The sequence below is a fragment of the Lygodium microphyllum genome, chromosome 6 (assembly GCF_053477565.2).
Source record: "Lygodium microphyllum isolate KBCC chromosome 6, Lygodium_microphyllum_v1.1.10, whole genome shotgun sequence".
Classification (NCBI taxonomy): Eukaryota; Viridiplantae; Streptophyta; class Polypodiopsida; order Schizaeales; family Lygodiaceae; genus Lygodium; species Lygodium microphyllum.
The window spans coordinates 81480133-81502523 of record NC_141140.1 but is presented as its reverse complement, the minus strand read 5'-3'; positions in this window follow the sequence as shown (position 1 = coordinate 81502523).

Sequence of the window (22391 nt, the reverse complement as noted above, 5' to 3'; positions counted from 1 at the left end):
TCGGAGCCATTTGCCCCATGGAGATTGGATAGTCCGGACCTTGATGGTTTTCAGGATGAAAGGTTCGAGTAGGAAAGATCGCTGGATGGGGTTATTCACCGAGGGGGTGCTTTGAGTGTGGCTCCTTGAAGTTACTCACCAATTTCACTCCCTCTCCTTCTTTTTCTCTCTCTCTCTCTTGTTCTTCTTTTTCTCTTCTTCTCTCTCTTTCTCCTCTTCCTCTTCTACTTTTTCCTTTCTTCTTCTCCTTCTTCTCTTCTTCTTCTCTCTCTTCTTCTCTCCCTCTCCTCATTCCCTTCTCTCTCTCCTTCCCTTTTTCTTATTTTCTCTTATTCTCCTTCTCTCTCTCTCTCCCCTCCTCTTCTTCTCCTTCTCCCTCTCCCACTTCTTTTCTCCTTCTTCTCCTTCCCTCTCTTTCTCTTCTTCTTCTCTTCTTCTCTCCTTCTACCTCTTCTTCTTATTCTTCTTCTATGTAACGTGTCCACTAGAACCTTTCCGGACACGTCTTAGCAGTCCATCGGGAAGGATGTCTAGAAAGCTCCGCCCGGCACTCCCATGGAATGTTACGGGTTTTGCAATCTAGGTCTTCCCGAGTCTGCCACGTAGCGGAAGTATCCTGGCCGTTCCCACTTAGGATCGACCTGAATTTGGGTTTCCCTGTTTGGTCATTAACTGTCAACAACTAGCGTCGGACCTGAGCGAACTACTTTACGCAGAAGCGCCTGGACCGAAGCGGATTCGCGCGGCACTTGGTTCAAGGAGAATGGGAAACGAGAGGGATGCAAGGCTCGACCTCTCTGCCACAAGACATAGTCCCATTCCGTTCCCCTAAAACAGCGTGAATCGGATAGGATGTAACTCTAGGTCATTTTCCTCGTTATTCGCTTTGATGCTGATTATCACCCTGCTGTTCATCGAAGACTTTGAGAAAAGTTCCCGGCTAACCGGGACCACCCATCCATAGGACAGACCCATGGTCCATCCTCCGCACTTTCCTCGGTTTGTTTTAGTTATGTAATTACCTACCACATTAGTTTGACATATACAAACAGCTTCTTTGATTAACCCTGTTATGCACTGGTTCCTTCACGTAATCTTATCACAGGACATAAAGAAAACAATGTCAAACAACCCCTTTATTATCATTATATCCTTTTATCTTTGAAATACAAGGAGTTCCCGCCCGTGGGCTATCCAGTAATCCTTCCTGTGATTACTATCCCAAGTTTCCGCCCGTAGACTAGTATGCGGGCCTCGAGATCCAATCCCGAGTCACGTTAGTCTCTTGTGCAGGACCCGGAAGGCGAGGGATTTACAGCCAGAGCCCCCCCTGGCACCCAAGCGTCCTCCTGCTCCAAGCAGAACTCAACGGAGAGACCTCTCACGGCGGGTTCGGTCCACGTTCCCGGCGCGGTTCACAACCCCCTTGGTTAGGGTCAGGCAGGCAGTCGGGGGTAACTGAGCTGCCTCTCAGGCACCAACCTGAAGTATTTAAATATATTTTCATCCTTTAGTTCATTGAGCAAACAATGCAAACAGTCCTTTCTAAACTGTTACAAGCACAATCAATTTCAGTGGTCTTTTAGCTAGCAAACTGTTAAGGAGTGGCTCCTTTTCTCCGAATGCAACCCGCATTCGATCCGGAATCAATTGCAACTTGGCAAGATTCCTATCATTCTTGGGTTAGGGTCATACCCTACCCATACTTTAGTGTTTAGCTGTGGTAGGTTCCAGCGACCATGTCGCTTTAGTTTTTTGTCTGGTCATTTACTTCAAGGCAAACACCTAACCTTTCCCAAGGGTGATAAACTAGATCAATAGTTACAACTACACCAATAAACATGTGATTCACTGTTTCAACGCATCACATGGTTCACAATAACCCCATCCTTTCTTGGTAACGTAAAAATGCCTAATAATCTGGACACTAACTTTCCTAGGTCCCACTAAGACTTACCCCAAATAATCATGCCACTTGCAAGTCTTAGATCATGTTTGCGCCCTTCTATTCCTCTTCGAATAACATCTTATGGTGTTAACTTCCCTCATGAATCATTACACGGAAGATCTATCTAAAAATGGGACATGCCAATAATCTTTCCATACCTAGTAAAAAGGTGTACCTCAATAACTTCAACCTTGTAATGAGGCAACAGTTGTCCTCGGCTCGTCACTTTAGAATGCACAAAAGGAAACTTGCTAATAAGGTCCTACAAATGCATAGACACCTTATGCTCTTTTCATTCATTCCTTTGAACGTACCAATGATCAATTTCCATATCTTAAGCTATTTCTAATAATGTTCAAATAGCCAATTCATGTCCTAATTGCATTTAACTTGACTAGTTGCATTTGACATGCATGAGTGCCTCTAATCCGTGAAGTTATCGTGAATAATTCAATACTTTTGTGTGGAATCCAAATAGATAAAACCTGGACTTGCGGACTCCGGAAAATATCCACGTATGCTCGGGTTGAGCCTTCCGCATCGCACCTTGTGATCTTCCTAGAGACCATCGCGAATTCGATCTCCAGCTAGCCTTTGTGGACTTCAACTCTTTGCCTTGGCTTGCAATCTTATGACCTTGGCTCGCCTCCTTTGTATGCGCAACTCCCTTTGTTATATGGCTTCCTTGACCGAAGTTCCGATTTGCGGAATTTGCCTTGGCGACCCTTAGGGTTCTTATGAGATCCCTTTGACAGTGGCGATTTGAGAGCTTTAGTCCTCCTTGAAATTCCGGATTAAGGAAGGATTGATGATGTCCGCGGAAAAAGGCTCTTGCGAATGGCCTTTGGAGTTCTTCTTCTTCCACAAAAAATCCAAGGACCGGCTTTGGGGGAATTGGTGGGGAAGGACCCTTATAGTCTTCCTCTTTTATTCTTCTAGAATCCCGAGGATTAAGGATACTGTGGCAAGGTGTTTACGGATCCCCTCTTCTTCTCTACAAGATCTGGCCAAGAGGCTTATGGGAAATCGTTGAGAAGGTTCGTCGCCTCCTCTTTCCTCAAGTTCCGAGATGTGTGCGGATAGACCGATGGGCAACGTAGTGGGAAGGACTTTTGTCACCTCCTATTCTTCAAATCCGGGAAAATAATGGCCTTAACGAGGCCTCCCCGTGTCACCTCCTTCTCCTCCGAATTCCCGGGGCGTGTGTGTGTGGATAGGCTCCTGGAGAAGAAGTAGTGGGAAGGGGGTTTTGACACCTCCTTCTTTTCAAATTTCCGGAGGTGTGGAAAGACCCATGGGGAATAAGGTAGTGGGAAGGGGGGCTTAAGAAGCCCCCCCCTTAGAAGCTTCTTGAGGAAGCTTCTAAGAAGCTTCTTCCTGCACGTGGCACTTCGGAGCTGGGGGAAAAGTCGAGAACCAGGCGGCAGACAGCGTCAGCAAGGCGGCGCTTCTTCATCACCGTCGTCCTCCTCACGGCTCCCCCCAACGGCAGCAGCAGCAGCAACCTCCTCCAACATAGCGACGGCGGCTTCATCCAGCATCCCCTCACGGCCCCAACGGCCAGCGGCTTCCCAGCGGCCTCTCCTTCACACGGCCACCTCCCTCACGGCCATCTCCCTCACGGCAGTCCTTCCCTTCCACACGACCTTCTGCCGCCATCTCCCCTTCACAGCATGCCCACCGCTTCTGTCTCCCCTTAGAGGGGGTTCTTATAGGTCCTTGGGAGAGAGGGGTCTGCCCACGTGGCGGATGCATGGCCTCTCTCCCATTCTTCCTTCCCATGCTCCACTAGCCCATCCCTTTCCCCCAGCCACTCATCGGCTGGGGAGGGTAATTAAAAAAATTTGCAATAATCTTACCTTTATCCTCTTGACCTCTTCCCAAGAGGCTGTACTCCCGCGGTTATGGGGTTTGAATCCTCCGGTCCTATTCTCGTAAGGTAGAGTGTCTCTATTTCCCGCGTGAAGCTATAGCTCAACTGCTGGCACTAGTGATAATCCTTGCACGAGATTCGTATGACGTGCGGCAAGTTAATATTTACCGTACATGGTACGCGGAAATATTACATTCTCTCCCCCTTAGAAGAATCGAGATGTCCTCATCTCGAGGTAAACTGGGGATATCGAAGATTGAGAGAGCTTTCATCCATCCAGGTAGCATCCTCCTCAGGATGATCTTTCCACTGGACGAGGCATTCTCTCAAGGTTCCGGATCTTAGTTGTCTCACCCTAGCATCCGGCCTTAGTTCACGGATTCCTTGACCAGGCATTACAATTTGTTGGTCATCAAGTACATGATTAGGGCTAGGTACATACTTCATTCTTCAATAGACTGTTATGGAATACATTATGAACCTTTAGGTTTTCAGGGAGTTGCAGTCTATAAACATTAGGTCTTAAGCACTTAAGGATCTTGTATGGTCCACAATACTTTGGACTTAGCTTCCTGCAATCTCTTAAGGATAGAGAACTCTTCTTTGGGCATACGTGAATGAAGACCATGTCTCCTTCCTCAAATATTCTATCTTGACACTTCAACTTCGTGTATGCCTTCTGTCTATCCTTCGCAGCTTTGATGTCTCGAGAAAGTAAAATCATGAGCTTGCACAATATCTTCCATTTAAATAACTGGCTTGCTCGTATACATACTCTCGTCCTCTAGTAGACAAGTCCACTACTGATAGAGAATTCTCAATACTTAGCCTCTAGCTTATGTTCCTGGTCTTTGATAGAGACTTCACTTAGCATCCTTTGATAGGCTAGATCATGGCATCCTTCCTCTCCAGCTAGCTCAAGTATTAGGTCGTTTACCTCTGTAGCTAGAAATCTAGCTATTGATAGATTTTGCAAGATTAGTGAATTAAGGAATGCCTTGCGATTGAGTGCATCAACAACTACATTCTCCTTTCCAGGTCAATACTTGATCTTAAAAATCATATTCCTCCAATACTTCAATCCATTTACGTTGCCTCATGTTGAGCTCGTTCTGGGTAAAAATCCATTTGAGACTCTTATGATCGGTTACTAGAGTGAACTTGTTTCCCAACAGGTAGTGTCTCCAAAGCTTTAGAGCATGGACGACAGCTAATAACTCCAGATCATGAGTAGCATAATTCTTTTCGTGACTCTTCAATTTCCTTGAAGAATACGCTACTGGATGACCTTCCTGCATAAGAACACACCCCAATGCAAGAATGCTAGCATCAGTTACTACCTCGAACTCCTTATTGAGATCAGGAAGTCTCAGAATAGGTGCTGATACCAAACATTGCTTCAATTGGTCGAAGCTAGTTTATTCGTCAGTTGACCAAGCAATGAGTGTTTGCTTCCTCAATAATTCTGTCAAAGGTGCTGCAATCAAAGCATAGTTTCTTTATAAAACCCTATACCATCCTGTCAAGCCAGAATCTACGTATCTCTTTTGACGGATACTGGTATTGGCCATTCAAGCACGTCTCTGACTTTGGCTGGGTCCACTGAAATTCCTTCTGATGATACTATGAATCCTAGATATTCAATCTGACGTTTGAAGTATGCACACTTCTTTTTGCATACAGCCTATGAGACCTCATTGTCTCCAAAACAATCCGTAGTTTTACGGTCTTCTTCCTGTTTAGAATAAACTAAAATGTCATCGAAGAAGACAAGCACGAAATCGTCAAGATATGGCCTAAAAATATCTTGCATTGACCTATTGAAAGTGGCAGGTGCATTTGTAAGGCCGAATGACATAACCAAGAATTCAAAGTGTCCATACCTTGTATTAAAAGCCGTTTTAGAAATATCCTCATCCTTGATCCTGCTTTGATAGTAGCCTGACTTGAGATCAGTTTTTGGAGAAGAAGACCTTTGCACCTTGAAGGCGGTCAAGAAGCTCATCTATTCTAGGAATAGGGTACTTGTTCTTGACTGTTGATTAATTCAACCCACGTAACCAATACATAATCGAAGTGTCCCATCTTTCTTTTTCTGGAATAGGACTGGGACTCTCTATGGGGAAATTGCTAGGCCTGCTCTAGCCTCGGTTTAACAGCTGCTTGAGTTGTTCCTTCAACTCAATTGCTTCCGATATAGACATTCTATAGGGTCTCTTCGCAATTGGCGCAGCTCCTTTTACTGGCTTGATCTCATGATCTACTTTTCTTTGAAGCGGAAGTTCAGTTAACTCCTCAGAATTCGGTCCATGTATTCTTCAGCCAAGTGACCAAATCACTTTACTTCCCTATCAATATTCACAGTCAAGACGATCGGGAAAAAGTTTTATTCCATTCCTATCAGCATAGCTCTTTCGGGGTACAATTATTTCTTGGGCCGATGAACAAGTTAATACATTAATTCGAGGAAAATAAGATGTTATTGCATTCAGCTACAGGAACTGGGTAGTAGTATGGATTAGGGTCATCGATTTTCAGGAATCGATAGATCATCAGAAGATTAGGGTATCTTTTCCTTTGATATCCATTCTTCTCATGACGTCCCAAAACCTTAATTCGGTCGGCAGGGATTCTTTGAATCACTTCTCCGTACACATGCTTATTCTGGTTAACCCTTCGACCTCCAACCTGTAGGGTTGCGTTTGCGTGAGCCTCAACAAAGACGAACAGCTTCACGATCTTCAAATCCTCCATCCACTTGATTCTCTTCAAGTTAATTTGAAGATACGCAGGTCGATAGGCAGTTATGTAATAGATCCCTGAAACACCCATCCATCTCTGTTCCATGTACACCGGCGATGGATTATAAATGCGGTCTAGGATGTTCATCATCTCAATCCTCCGTCGATAATCCGTGGAATGCATCGCGGTCATAAACATGACTCGGAACACTAAGAACCTGTTCCATGCTTCATAATTCTGCAAGACAGTATTCAAAGTAAGGAAATGTTTGGGACACAACATTTGCTTTACTTCTTCTTATTAAAATTTCCTAAAAACAAATCCTTTGTTGGTTCGCTCTGATACCAACTGTAACGTGTCCACTAGAACCTTTCCGGACACGTCTTAGCAGTCCATCGGGAAGGATGTCTAGAAAGCTCCGCCCGGCACTCCCATGGAATGTTACGGGTTTTGCAATCTAGGTCTTCCCGAGTCTGCCACGTAGCGGAAGTATCCTGGCCGTTCCCACTTAGGATCGACCTGAATTTGGGTTTCCCTGTTTGGTCATTAACTGTCAACAACTAGCGTCGGACCTGAGCGAACTACTTTACGCAGAAGCGCCTGGACCGAAGCGGATTCGCACGGCACTTGGTTCAAGGAGAATGGGAAACGAGAGGGATGCAAGGCTCGACCTCTCTGCCACAAGACATAGTCCCATTCCGTTCCCCTAAAACAGCGTGAATCGGATAGGATGTAACTCTAGGTCATTTTCCTCGTTATTCGCTTTGATGCTGATTATCACCCTGCTGTTCATCGAAGACTTTGAGAAAAGTTGCCGGCTAACCGGGACCACCCATCCATAGGACAGACCCATGGTCCATCCTCCGCACTTTCCTCGGTTTGTTTTAGTTATGTAATTACCTACCACATTAGTTTGACATATACAAACAGCTTCTTTGATTAACCCTGTTATGCACTGGTTCCTTCACGTAATCTTATCACAGGACATAAAGAAAACAATGTCAAACAACCCCTTTATTATCATTATATCCTTTTATCTTTGAAATACAAGGAGTTCCCGCCCGTAGGCTATCCAGTAATCCTTCCTGTGATTACTATCCCAAGTTTCCGCCCGTAGACTAGTATGCGGGCCTCGAGATCCAATCCCGAGTCACGTTAGTCTCTTGTGCAGGACCCGGAAGGCGAGGGATTTACAGCCAGAGCCCCCCCTGGCACCCAAGCGTCCTCCTGCTCCAAGCAGAACTCAACGGAGAGACCTCTCACGGCGGGTTCGGTCCACGTTCCCGGCGCGGTTCACAACCCCCTTGGTTAGGGTCAGGCAGGCAGTCGGGGGTAACTGAGCTGCCTCTCAGGCACCAACCTGAAGTATTTAAATATATTTTCATCCTTTAGTTCATTGAGCAAACAATGCAAACAGTCCTTTCTAAACTGTTACAAGCACAATCAATTTCAGTGGTCTTTTAGCTGGCAAACTGTTAAGGAGTGGCTCCTTTTCTCCGAATGCAACCCGCATTCGATCCGGAATCAATTGCAACTTGGCAAGATTCCTATCATTCTTAGGTTAGGGTCATACCCTACCCATACTTTAGTGTTTAGCTGTGGTAGGTTCCAGCGACCATGTCGCTTTAGTTTTTTGTCTGGTCATTTACTATAAGGCAAACACCTAACCTTTCCCAAGGGTGATAAACTAGATCAATAGTTACAACTACACCAATAAACATGTGATTCACTGTTTCAACGCATCACATGGTTCACAATAACCCCATCCTTTCTTGGTAACGTAAAAATGCCTAATAATCTGGACACTAACTTTCCTAGGTCCCACTAAGACTTACCCCAATTAATCATGCCACTTGCAAGTCTTAGATCATGTTTGCGCCCTTCTATTCCTCTTCGAATAACATCTTATGGTGTTAACTTCCCTCATGAATCATTACACGGAAGATCTATCTAAAAATGGGACATGCCAATAATCTTTCCATACCTAGTAAAAAGGTGTACCTCAATAACTTCAACCTTGTAATGAGGCAACAGTTGTCCTCGGCTCGTCACTTTAGAATGCACAAAAGGAAACTTGCTAATAAGGTCCTACAAATGCATAGACACCTTATGCTCTTTTCATTCATTCCTTTGAACGTACCAATGATCAATTTCCATATCTTAAGCTATTTCTAATAATGTTCAAATAGCCAATTCATGTCCTAATTGCATTTAACTTGACTAGTTGCATTTGACATGCATGAGTGCCTCTAATCCGTGAAGTTATCGTGAATAATTCAATACTTTTTTGTGGAATCCAAATAGATAAAACCTGGACTTGCGGACTCCGGAAAATATCCACGTATGCTCGGGTTGAGCCTTCCGCATCGCACCTTGTGATCTTCCTAGAGACCATCGCGAATTCGATCTCCAGCTAGCCTTTGTGGACTTCAACTCTTTGCCTTGGCTTGCAATCTTATGACCTTGGCTCGCCTCCTTTGTATGCGCAACTCCCTTTGTTATATGGCTTCCTTGACCGAAGTTCCGATTTGCGGAATTTGCCTTGGTGACCCTTAGGGTTCTTATGAGATCCCTTTGACAGTGGCGATTTGAGAGCTTTAGTCCTCCTTGAAATTCCGGATTAAGGAAGGATTGATGATGTCCGCGGAAAAAGGCTCTTGCGAATGGCCTTTGGAGTTCTTCTTCTTCCACAAAAAATCCAAGGACCGGCTTTGGGGGAATTGGTGGGGAAGGACCCTTATAGTCTTCCTCTTTTATTCTTCTAGAATCCCGAGGATTAAGGATACTGTGGCAAGGTGTTTACGGATCCCCTCTTCTTCTCTACAAGATCTGGCCAAGAGGCTTATGGGAAATCGTTGAGAAGGTTCGTCGCCTCCTCTTTCCTCAAGTTCCGAGATGTGTGCGGATAGACCGATGGGCAACGTAGTGGGAAGGACTTTTGTCACCTCCTATTCTTCAAATCCGGGAAAATAATGGCCTTAACGAGGCCTCCCCGTGTCACCTCCTTCTCCTCCGAATTCCCGGGGCGTGTGTGTGTGGATAGGCTCCTGGAGAAGAAGTAGTGGGAAGGGGGTTTTGACACCTCCTTCTTTTCAAATTTCCGGAGGTGTGGAAAGACCCATGGGGAATAAGGTAGTGGGAAGGGGGGCTTAAGAAGCCCCCCCCTTAGAAGCTTCTTGAGGAAGCTTCTAAGAAGCTTCTTCCTGCACGTGGCACTTCGGAGCTGGGGGAAAAGTCGAGAACCAGGCGGCAGACAGCGTCAGCAAGGCGGCGCTTCTTCATCACCGTCGTCCTCCTCACGGCTCCCCCCAACGGCAGCAGCAGCAGCAACCTCCTCCAACATAGCGACGGCGGCTTCATCCAGCATCCCCTCACGGCCCCAACGGCCAGCGGCTTCCCAGCGGCCTCTCCTTCACACGGCCACCTCCCTCACGGCCATCTCCCTCACGGCAGTCCTTCCCTTCCACACGACCTTCTGCCGCCATCTCCCCTTCACAGCATGCCCACCGCTTCTGTCTCCCCTTAGAGGGGGTTCTTATAGGTCCTTGGGAGAGAGGGGTCTGCCCACGTGGCGGATGCATGGCCTCTCTCCCATTCTTCCTTCCCATGCTCCACTAGCCCATCCCTTTCCCCCAGCCACTCATCGGCTGGGGAGGGTAATTAAAAAAATTTGCAATAATCTTACCTTTATCCTCTTGACCTCTTCCCAAGAGGCTGTACTCCCGCGGTTATGGGGTTTGAATCCTCCGGTCCTATTCTCGTAAGGTAGAGTGTCTCTATTTCCCGCGTGAAGCTATAGCTCAACTGCTGGCACTAGTGATAATCCTTGCACGAGATTCGTATGACGTGCGGCAAGTTAATATTTACCGTACATGGTACGCGGAAATATTACATTCTCTCCCCCTTAGAAGAATCGAGATGTCCTCATCTCGAGGTAAACTGGGGATATCGAAGATTGAGAGAGCTTTCATCCATCCAGGTAGCATCCTCCTCAGGATGATCTTTCCACTGGACGAGGCATTCTCTCAAGGTTCCGGATCTTAGTTGTCTCACCCTAGCATCCGGCCTTAGTTCACGGATTCCTTGACCAGGCATTACAATTTGTTGGTCATCAAGTACATGATTAGGGCTAGGTACATACTTCATTCTTCAATAGACTGTTATGGAATACATTATGAACCTTTAGGTTTTCAAGGAGTTGCAGTCTATAAACATTAGGTCTTAAGCACTTAAGGATCTTGTATGGTCCACAATACTTTGGACTTAGCTTCCTGCAATCTCTTAAGGATAGAGAACTCTTCTTTGGGCATACGTGAATGAAGACCATGTCTCCTTCCTCAAATATTCTATCTTGACACTTCAACTTCGTGTATGCCTTCTGTCTATCCTTCGCAGCTTTGATGTCTCGAGAAAGTGAAATCATGAGCTTGCACAATATCTTCCATTTAAATAACTGGCTTGCTCGTATACATACTCTCGTCCTCTAGTAGACAAGTCCACTACTGATAGAGAATTCTCAATACTTAGCCTCTAGCTTATGTTCCTGGTCTTTGATAGAGACTTCACTTAGCATCCTTTGATAGGCTAGATCATGGCATCCTTCCTCTCCAGCTAGCTCAAGTATTAGGTCGTTTACCTCTGTAGCTAGAAATCTAGCTATTGATAGATTTTGCAAGATTAGTGAATTAAGGAATGCCTTGCGATTGAGTGCATCAACAACTACATTCTCCTTTCCAGGTCAATACTTGATCTTAAAAATCATATTCCTCCAATACTTCAATCCATTTACGTTGCCTCATGTTGAGCTCGTTCTGGGTAAAAATCCATTTGAGACTCTTATGATCGGTTACTAGAGTGAACTTGTTTCCCAACAGGTAGTGTCTCCAAAGCTTTAGAGCATGGACGACAGCTAATAACTCCAGATCATGAGTAGCATAATTCTTTTCGTGACTCTTCAATTTCCTTGAAGAATACGCTACTGGATGACCTTCCTGCATAAGAACACACCCCAATGCAAGAATGCTAGCATCAGTTACTACCTCGAACTCCTTATTGAGATCAGGAAGTCTCAGAATAGGTGCTGATACCAAACATTGCTTCAATTGGTCGAAGCTAGTTTATTCGTCAGTTGACCAAGCAATGAGTGTTTGCTTCCTCAATAATTCTGTCAAAGGTGCTGCAATCAAAGCATAGTTTTTTTATAAAACCCTATACCATCCTTTCAAGCCAGAATCTACGTATCTCTTTTGACGGATACTGGTATTGGCCATTCAAGCACGTCTCTGACTTTGGCTGGGTCCACTGAAATTCCTTCTGATGATACTATGAATCCTAGATATTCAATCTGACGTTTGAAGTATGCACACTTCTTTTTGCATACAGCCTATGAGACCTCATTGTCTCCAAAACAATCCGTAGTTTTACGGTCTTCTTCCTGTTTAGAATAAACTAAAATGTCATCGAAGAAGACAAGCACGAAATCGTCAAGATATGGCCTAAAAATATCTTGCATTGACCTATTGAAAGTGGCAGGTGCATTTGTAAGGCCGAATGACATAACCAAGAATTCAAAGTGTCCATACCTTGTATTAAAAGCCGTTTTAGAAATATCCTCATCCTTGATCCTGCTTTGATAGTAGCCTGACTTGAGATCAGTTTTTGGAGAAGAAGACCTTTGCACCTTGAAGGCGGTCAAGAAGCTCATCTATTCTAGGAATAGGGTACTTGTTCTTGACTGTTGATTAATTCAACCCACGTAACCAATACATAATCGAAGTGTCCCATCTTTCTTTTTCTGGAATAGGACTGGGACTCTCTATGGGGAAATTGCTAGGCCTGCTCTAGCCTCGGTTTAACAGCTGCTTGAGTTGTTCCTTCAACTCAATTGCTTCCGATATAGACATTCTATAGGGTCTCTTCGCAATTGGCGCAGCTCCTTTTACTGGCTTGATCTCATGATCTACTTTTCTTTGAAGCAGAAGTTCAGTTAACTCCTCAGAATTCGGTCCATGTATTCTTCAGCCAAGTGACCAAATCACTTTACTTCCCTATCAATATTCACAGTCAAGACGATCGGGAAAAAGTTTTATTCCATTCCTATCAGCATAGCTCTTTCGGGGTACAATTATTTCTTGGGCCGATGAACAAGTTAATACATTAATTCGAGGAAAATAAGATGTTATTGCATTCAGCTACAGGAACTGGGTAGTAGTATGGATTAGGGTCATCGATTTTCAGGAATCGATAGATCATCGGAAGATTAGGGTATCTTTTCCTTTGATATCCATTCTTCTCATGACGTCCCAAAACCTTAATTCGGTCGGCAGGGATTCTTTGAATCACTTCTCCGTACACATGCTTATTCTGGTTAACCCTTCGACCTCCAACCTGTAGGGTTGCGTTTGCGTGAGCCTCAACAAAGACGAACAGCTTCACGATCTTCAAATCCTCCATCCACTTGATTCTCTTCAAGTTAATTTGAAGATACGCAGGTCGATAGGCAGTTATGTAATAGATCCCTGAAACACCCATCCATCTCTGTTCCATGTACACCGGCGATGGATTATAAATGCGGTCTAGGATGTTCATCATCTCAATCCTCCGTCGATAATCCGTGGAATGCATCGCGGTCATAAACATGACTCGGAACACTAAGAACCTGTTCCATGCTTCATAATTCTGCAAGACAGTATTCAAAGTAAGGAAATGTTTGGGACACAACATTTGCTTTACTTCTTCTTATTAAAATTTCCTAAAAGCAAATCCTTTGTTGGTTCGCTCTGATACCAACTGTAACGTGTCCACTAGAACCTTTCCGGACACATCTTAGCAGTCCATCGGGAAGGATGTCTAGAAAGCTCCGCCCGGCACTCCCATGGAATGTTACGGGTTTTGCAATCTAGGTCTTCCCGAGTCTGCCACGTAGCGGAAGTATCCTGGCCGTTCCCACTTAGGATCGACCTGAATTTGGGTTTCCCTGTTTGGTCATTAACTGTCAACAACTAGCGTCGGACCTGAGCGAACTACTTTACGCAGAAGCGCCTGGACCGAAGCGGATTCGCGCGGCACTTGGTTCAAGGAGAATGGGAAACGAGAGGGATGCAAGGCTCGACCTCTCTGCCACAAGACATAGTCCCATTCCGTTCCCCTAAAACAGCGTGAATCGGATAGGATGTAACTCTAGGTCATTTTCCTCGTTATTCGCTTTGATGCTGACTATCACCCTGCTGTTCATCGAAGACTTTAAGAAAAGTTCCCGGCTAACCGGGACCACCCATCCATAGGACAGACCCATGGTCCATCCTCCGCACTTTCCTCGGTTTGTTTTAGTTATGTAATTACCTACCACATTAGTTTGACATATACAAACAGCTTCTTTGATTAACCCTGTTATGCACTGGTTCCTTCACGTAATCTTATCACAGGACATAAAGAAAACAATGTCAAACAACCCCTTTATTATCATTATATCCTTTTATCTTTGAAATACAAGGAGTTCCCGCCCGTGGGCTATCCAGTAATCCTTCCTGTGATTACTATCCCAAGTTTCCGCCCGTAGACTAGTATGCGGGCCTCGAGATCCAATCCCGAGTCACGTTAGTCTCTTGTGCAGGACCCGGAAGGCGAGGGATTTACAGCCAGAGCCCCCCCTGGCACCCAAGCGTCCTCCTGCTCCAAGCAGAACTCAACGGAGAGACCTCTCACGGCGGGTTCGGTCCACGTTCCCGGCGCGGTTCACAACCCCCTTGGTTAGGGTCAGGCAGGCAGTCGGGGGTAACTGAGCTGCCTCTCAGGCACCAACCTGAAGTATTTAAATATATTTTCATCCTTTAGTTCATTGAGCAAACAATGCAAACAGTCCTTTCTAAACTGTTACAAGCACAATCAATTTCAGTGGTCTTTTAGCTGGCAAACTGTTAAGGAGTGGCTCCTTTTCTCCGAATGCAACCCGCATTCGATCCGGAATCAATTGCAACTTGGCAAGATTCCTATCATTCTTGGGTTAGGGTCATACCCTACCCATACTTTAGTGTTTAGCTGTGGTAGGTTCCAGCGACCATGTCGCTTTAGTTTTTTGTCTGGTCATTTACTTCAAGGCAAACACCTAACCTTTCCCAAGGGTGATAAACTAGATCAATAGTTACAACTACACCAATAAACATGTGATTCACTGTTTCAACGCATCACATGGTTCACAATAACCCCATCCTTTCTTGGTAACGTAAAAATGCCTAATAATCTGGACACTAACTTTCCTAGGTCCCACTAAGACTTACCCCAAATAATCATGCCACTTGCAAGTCTTAGATCATGTTTGCGCCCTTCTATTCCTCTTCGAATAACATCTTATGGTGTTAACTTCCCTCATGAATCATTACACGGAAGATCTATCTAAAAATGGGACATGCCAATAATCTTTCCATACCTAGTAAAAAGGTGTACCTCAATAACTTCAACCTTGTAATGAGGCAACAGTTGTCCTCGGCTCGTCACTTTAGAATGCACAAAAGGAAACTTGCTAATAAGGTCCTACAAATGCATAGACACCTTATGCTCTTTTCATTCATTCCTTTGAACGTACCAATGATCAATTTCCATATCTTAAGCTATTTCTAATAATGTTCAAATAGCCAATTCATGTCCTAATTGCATTTAACTTGACTAGTTGCATTTGACATGCATGAGTGCCTCTAATCCGTGAAGTTATCGTGAATAATTCAATACTTTTGTGTGGAATCCAAATAGATAAAACCTGGACTTGCGGACTCCGGAAAATATCCACGTATGCTCGGGTTGAGCCTTCCGCATCGCACCTTGTGATCTTCCTAGAGACCATCGCGAATTCGATCTCCAGCTAGCCTTTGTGGACTTCAACTCTTTGCCTTGGCTTGCAATCTTATGACCTTGGCTCGCCTCCTTTGTATGCGCAACTCCCTTTGTTATATGGCTTCCTTGACCGAAGTTCCGATTTGCGGAATTTGCCTTGGCGACCCTTAGGGTTCTTATGAGATCCCTTTGACAGTGGCGATTTGAGAGCTTTAGTCCTCCTTGAAATTCCGGATTAAGGAAGGATTGATGATGTCCGCGGAAAAAGGCTCTTGCGAATGGCCTTTGGAGTTCTTCTTCTTCCACAAAAAATCCAAGGACCGGCTTTGGGGGAATTGGTGGGGAAGGACCCTTATAGTCTTCCTCTTTTATTCTTCTAGAATCCCGAGGATTAAGGATACTGTGGCAAGGTGTTTACGGATCCCCTCTTCTTCTCTACAAGATCTGGCCAAGAGGCTTATGGGAAATCGTTGAGAAGGTTCGTCGCCTCCTCTTTCCTCAAGTTCCGAGATGTGTGCGGATAGACCGATGGGCAACGTAGTGGGAAGGACTTTTGTCACCTCCTATTCTTCAAATCCGGGAAAATAATGGCCTTAACGAGGCCTCCCCGTGTCACCTCCTTCTCCTCCGAATTCCCGGGGCGTGTGTGTGTGGATAGGCTCCTGGAGAAGAAGTAGTGGGAAGGGGGTTTTGACACCTCCTTCTTTTCAAATTTCCGGAGGTGTGGAAAGACCCATGGGGAATAAGGTAGTGGGAAGGGGGGCTTAAGAAGCCCCCCCCTTAGAAGCTTCTTGAGGAAGCTTCTAAGAAGCTTCTTCCTGCACGTGGCACTTCGGAGCTGGGGGAAAAGTCGAGAACCAGGCGGCAGACAGCGTCAGCAAGGCGGCGCTTCTTCATCACCGTCGTCCTCCTCACGGCTCCCCCCAACGGCAGCAGCAGCAGCAACCTCCTCCAACATAGCGACGGCGGCTTCATCCAGCATCCCCTCACGGCCCCAACGGCCAGCGGCTTCCCAGAGGCCTCTCCTTCACACGGCCACCTCCCTCACGGCCATCTCCCTCACGGCAGTCCTTCCCTTCCACACGACCTTCTGCCGCCATCTCCCCTTCACAGCATGCCCACCGCTTCTGTCTCCCCTTAGAGGGGGTTCTTATAGGTCCTTGGGAGAGAGGGGTCTGCCCACGTGGCGGATGCATGGCCTCTCTCCCATTCTTCCTTCCCATGCTCCACTAGCCCATCCCTTTCCCCCAGCCACTCATCGGCTGGGGAGGGTAATTAAAAAAATTTGCAATAATCTTACCTTTATCCTCTTGACCTCTTCCCAAGAGGCTGTACTCCCGCGGTTATGGGGTTTGAATCCTCCGGTCCTATTCTCGTAAGGTAGAGTGTCTCTATTTCCCGCGTGAAGCTATAGCTCAACTGCTGGCACTAGTGATAATCCTTGCACGAGATTCGTATGACGTGCGGCAAGTTAATATTTACCGTACATGGTACGCGGAAATATTACATTCTCTCCCCCTTAGAAGAATCGAGATGTCCTCATCTCGAGGTAAACTGGGGATATCGAAGATTGAGAGAGCTTTCATCCATCCAGGTAGCATCCTCCTCAGGATGATCTTTCCACTGGACGAGGCATTCTCTCAAGGTTCCGGATCTTAGTTGTCTCACCCTAGCATCCGGCCTTAGTTCACGGATTCCTTGACCAGGCATTACAATTTGTTGGTCATCAAGTACATGATTAGGGCTAGGTACATACTTCATTCTTCAATAGACTGTTATGGAATACATTATGAACCTTTAGGTTTTCAGGGAGTTGCAGTCTATAAACATTAGGTCTTAAGCACTTAAGGATCTTGTATGGTCCACAATACTTTGGACTTAGCTTCCTGCAATCTCTTAAGGATAGAGAACTCTTCTTTGGGCATACGTGAATGAAGACCATGTCTCCTTCCTCAAATATTCTATCTTGACACTTCAACTTCGTGTATGCCTTCTGTCTATCCTTCGCAGCTTTGATGTCTCGAGAAAGTGAAATCATGAGCTTGCACAATATCTTCCATTTAAATAACTGGCTTGCTCGTATACATACTCTCGTCCTCTAGTAGACAAGTCCACTACTGATAGAGAATTCTCAATACTTAGCCTCTAGCTTATGTTCCTGGTCTTTGATAGAGACTTCACTTAGCATCCTTTGATAGGCTAGATCATGGCATCCTTCCTCTCCAGCTAGCTCAAGTATTAGGTCGTTTACCTCTGTAGCTAGAAATCTAGCTATTGATAGATTTTGCAAGATTAGTGAATTAAGGAATGCCTTGCGATTGAGTGCATCAACAACTACATTCTCCTTTCCAGGTCAATACTTGATCTTAAAAATCATATTCCTCCAATACTTCAATCCATTTACGTTGCCTCATGTTGAGCTCGTTCTGGGTAAAAATCCATTTGAGACTCTTATGATCGGTTACTAGAGTGAACTTGTTTCCCAACAGGTAGTGTCTCCAAAGCTTTAGAGCATGGACGACAGCTAATAACTCCAGATCATGAGTAGCATAATTCTTTTCGTGACTCTTCAATTTCCTTGAAGAATACGCTACTGGATGACCTTCCTGCATAAGAACACACCCCAATGCAAGAATGCTAGCATCAGTTACTACCTCGAACTCCTTATTGAGATCAGGAAGTCTCAGAATAGGTGCTGATACCAAACATTGCTTCAATTGGTCGAAGCTAGTTTATTCGTCAGTTGACCAAGCAATGAGTGTTTGCTTCCTCAATAATTCTGTCAAAGGTGCTGCAATCAAAGCATAGTTTTTTTATAAAACCCTATACCATCCTGTCAAGCCAGAATCTACGTATCTCTTTTGACGGATACTGGTATTGGCCATTCAAGCACGTCTCTGACTTTGGCTGGGTCCACTGAAATTCCTTCTGATGATACTATGAATCCTAGATATTCAATCTGACGTTTGAAGTATGCACACTTCTTTTTGCATACAGCCTATGAGACCTCATTGTCTCCAAAACAATCCGTAGTTTTACGGTCTTCTTCCTGTTTAGAATAAACTAAAATGTCATCGAAGAAGACAAGCACGAAATCGTCAAGATATGGCCTAAAAATATCTTGCATTGACCTATTGAAAGTGGCAGGTGCATTTGTAAGGCCGAATGACATAACCAAGAATTCAAAGTGTCCATACCTTGTATTAAAAGCCGTTTTAGAAATATCCTCATCCTTGATCCTGCTTTGATAGTAGCCTGACTTGAGATCAGTTTTTGGAGAAGAAGACCTTTGCACCTTGAAGGCGGTCAAGAAGCTCATCTATTCTAGGAATAGGGTACTTGTTCTTGACTGTTGATTAATTCAACCCACGTAACCAATACATAATCGAAGTGTCCCATCTTTCTTTTTCTGGAATAGGACTGGGACTCTCTATGGGGAAATTGCTAGGCCTGCTCTAGCCTCGGTTTAACAGCTGCTTGAGTTGTTCCTTCAACTCAATTGCTTCCGATATAGACATTCTATAGGGTCTCTTCGCAATTGGCGCAGCTCCTTTTACTGGCTTGATCTCATGATCTACTTTTCTTTGAAGCGGAAGTTCAGTTAACTCCTCAGAATTCGGTCCATGTATTCTTCAGCCAAGTGACCAAATCACTTTACTTCCCTATCAATATTCACAGTCAAGACGATCGGGAAAAAGTTTTATTCCATTCCTATCAGCATAGCTCTTTCGGGGTACAATTATTTCTTGGGCCGATGAACAAGTTAATACATTAATTCGAGGAAAATAAGATGTTATTGCATTCAGCTACAGGAACTGGGTAGTAGTATGGATTAGGGTCATCGATTTTCAGGAATCGATAGATCATCGGAAGATTAGGGTATCTTTTCCTTTGATATCCATTCTTCTCATGACGTCCCAAAACCTTAATTCGGTCGGCAGGGATTCTTTGAATCACTTCTCCGTACACATGCTTATTCTGGTTAACCCTTCGACCTCCAACCTGTAGGGTTGCGTTTGCGTGAGCCTCAACAAAGACGAACAGCTTCACGATCTTCAAATCCTCCATCCACTTGATTCTCTTCAAGTTAATTTGAAGATACGCAGGTCGATAGGCAGTTATGTAATAGATCCCTGAAACACCCATCCATCTCTGTTCCATGTACACCGGCGATGGATTATAAATGCGGTCTAGGATGTTCATCATCTCAATCCTCCGTCGATAATCCGTGGAATGCATCGCGGTCATAAACATGACTCGGAACACTAAGAACCTGTTCCATGCTTCATAATTCTGCAAGACAGTATTCAAAGTAAGGAAATGTTTGGGACACAACATTTGCTTTACTTCTTCTTATTAAAATTTCCTAAAAGCAAATCCTTTGTTGGTTCGCTCTGATACCAACTGTAACGTGTCCACTAGAACCTTTCCGGACACATCTTAGCAGTCCATCGGGAAGGATGTCTAGAAAGCTCCGCCCGGCACTCCCATGGAATGTTACAGGTTTTGCAATCTAGGTCTTCCCGAGTCTGCCACGTAGCGGAAGTATCCTGGCCGTTCCCACTTAGGATCGACCTGAATTTGGGTTTCCCTGTTTGGTCATTAACTGTCAACAACTAGCGTCGGACCTGAGCGAACTACTTTACGCAGAAGCGCCTGGACCGAAGCGGATTCGCGCGGCACTTGGTTCAAGGAGAATGGGAAACGAGAGGGATGCAAGGCTCGACCTCTCTGCCACAAGACATAGTCCCATTCCGTTCCCCTAAAACAGCGTGAATCGGATAGGATGTAACTCTAGGTCATTTTCCTCGTTATTCGCTTTGATGCTGACTATCACCCTGCTGTTCATCGAAGACTTTGAGAAAAGTTCCCGGCTAACCGGGACCACCCATCCATAGGACAGACCCATGGTCCATCCTCCGCACTTTCCTCGGTTTGTTTTAGTTATGTAATTACCTACCACATTAGTTTGACATATACAAACAGCTTCTTTGATTAACCCTGTTATGCACTGGTTCCTTCACGTAATCTTATCACAGGACATAAAGAAAACAATGTCAAACAACCCCTTTATTATCATTATATCCTTTTATCTTTGAAATACAAGGAGTTCCCGCCCGTGGGCTATCCAGTAATCCTTCCTGTGATTACTATCCCAAGTTTCCGCCCGTAGACTAGTATGCGGGCCTCGAGATCCAATCCCGAGTCACGTTAGTCTCTTGTGCAGGACCCGGAAGGCGAGGGATTTACAGCCAGAGCCCCCCCTGGCACCCAAGCGTCCTCCTGCTCCAAGCAGAACTCAACGGAGAGACCTCTCACGGCGGGTTCGGTCCACGTTCCCGGCGCGGTTCACAACCCCCTTGGTTAGGGTCAGGCAGGCAGTCGGGGGTAACTGAGCTGCCTCTCAGGCACCAACCTGAAGTATTTAAATATATTTTCATCCTTTAGTTCATTGAGCAAACAATGCAAACAGTCCTTTCTAAACTGTTACAAGCACAATCAATTTCAGTGGTCTTTTAGCTGGCAAACTGTTAAGGAGTGGCTCCTTTTCTCCGAATGCAACCCGCATTCGATCCGGAATCAATTGCAACTTGGCAAGATTCCTATCATTCTTGGGTTAGGGTCATACCCTACCCATACTTTAGTGTTTAGCTGTGGTAGGTTCCAGCGACCATGTCGCTTTAGTTTTTTGTCTGGTCATTTACTTCAAGGCAAACACCTAACCTTTCCCAAGGGTGATAAACTAGATCAATAGTTACAACTACACCAATAAACATGTGATTCACTGTTTCAACGCATCACATGGTTCACAATAACCCCATCCTTTCTTGGTAACGTAAAAATGCCTAATAATCTGGACACTAACTTTCCTAGGTCCCACTAAGACTTACCCCAAATAATCATGCCACTTGCAAGTCTTAGATCATGTTTGCGCCCTTCTATTCCTCTTCGAATAACATCTTATGGTGTTAACTTCCCTCATGAATCATTACACGGAAGATCTATCTAAAAATGGGACATGCCAATAATCTTTCCATACCTAGTAAAAAGGTGTACCTCAATAACTTCAACCTTGTAATGAGGCAACAGTTGTCCTCGGCTCGTCACTTTAGAATGCACAAAAGGAAACTTGCTAATAAGGTCCTACAAATGCATAGACACCTTATGCTCTTTTCATTCATTCCTTTGAACGTACCAATGATCAATTTCCATATCTTAAGCTATTTCTAATAATGTTCAAATAGCCAATTCATGTCCTAATTGCATTTAACTTGACTAGTTGCATTTGACATGCATGAGTGCCTCTAATCCGTGAAGTTATCGTGAATAATTCAATACTTTTGTGTGGAATCCAAATAGATAAAACCTGGACTTGCGGACTCCGGAAAATATCCACGTATGCTCGGGTTGAGCCTTCCGCATCGCACCTTGTGATCTTCCTAGAGACCATCGCGAATTCGATCTCCAGCTAGCCTTTGTGGACTTCAACTCTTTGCCTTGGCTTGCAATCTTATGACCTTGGCTCGCCTCCTTTGTATGCGCAACTCCCTTTGTTATATGGCTTCCTTGACCGAAGTTCCGATTTGCGGAATTTGCCTTGGCGACCCTTAGGGTTCTTATGAGATCCCTTTGACAGTGGCGATTTGAGAGCTTTAGTCCTCCTTGAAATTCCGGATTAAGGAAGGATTGATGATGTCCGCGGAAAAAGGCTCTTGCGAATGGCCTTTGGAGTTCTTCTTCTTCCACAAAAAATCCAAGGACCGGCTTTGGGGGAATTGGTGGGGAAGGACCCTTATAGTCTTCCTCTTTTATTCTTCTAGAATCCCGAGGATTAAGGATACTGTGGCAAGGTGTTTACGGATCCCCTCTTCTTCTCTACAAGATCTGGCCAAGAGGCTTATGGGAAATCGTTGAGAAGGTTCGTCGCCTCCTCTTTCCTCAAGTTCCGAGATGTGTGCGGATAGACCGATGGGCAACGTAGTGGGAAGGACTTTTGTCACC